A 655-nucleotide genomic window follows, 5' to 3' on the forward strand; every position below is an offset into this window, starting at 1 on the left:
GAATTTTGGGCAAAAGATGACAATTCCATTTTGCCATTTGAGCCACCAGGGGACAGACAAGGTTAACATTAAGCCTGCAAGGACCCAGCACAGGAAAGACTTTCCTTTTGGTGAAGACTGATGAGTGCATCCTTATAGCATTTACTGAATTCCAGCAAGCATGCCTCTATGTTTCAGTTCTGCAGAAGCACACTGTGTTATCCAAAGGGGCTCCATTATATTTTGTAGATTTTTAATAGCTTTTTAAATTGCTTTAGTGTGGAGTGCGTGTGTGTGTGTGTGTGTGTGTGTGTGTGTGTGTGTGTGTGTACAGTGCTCCGGACCACACCTACCTCCTTGGCCTCCTAGGCAAGCACTATACCACTGAGCTACATCCATTCACAGCCCAGTGTGGAATAACTTATATGCAAATTAAATTAATCTCTTGAGTGTACAATTTACTCACTCTGAGGTAACATGTAAGATAAGCAAACACCACCACCACAAGTTTTACCAGTTTCTTTCACTTCCTAAACTTCCTCATGCCTCTTTGTAGTCCTTCCTTGCCCTGAATCCTGCTCTAAGGCAATCACCTAATTGCTTGTTCCTCTAGTTGGCCTTGCCCCAAATATGATGCAAATGGACACTTTTAGGAATGGCTCTGTCACTTCACATC

The sequence above is a fragment of the Ictidomys tridecemlineatus genome, chromosome 15 (assembly GCF_052094955.1).
Source record: "Ictidomys tridecemlineatus isolate mIctTri1 chromosome 15, mIctTri1.hap1, whole genome shotgun sequence".
Classification (NCBI taxonomy): domain Eukaryota; kingdom Metazoa; phylum Chordata; class Mammalia; order Rodentia; family Sciuridae; genus Ictidomys; species Ictidomys tridecemlineatus.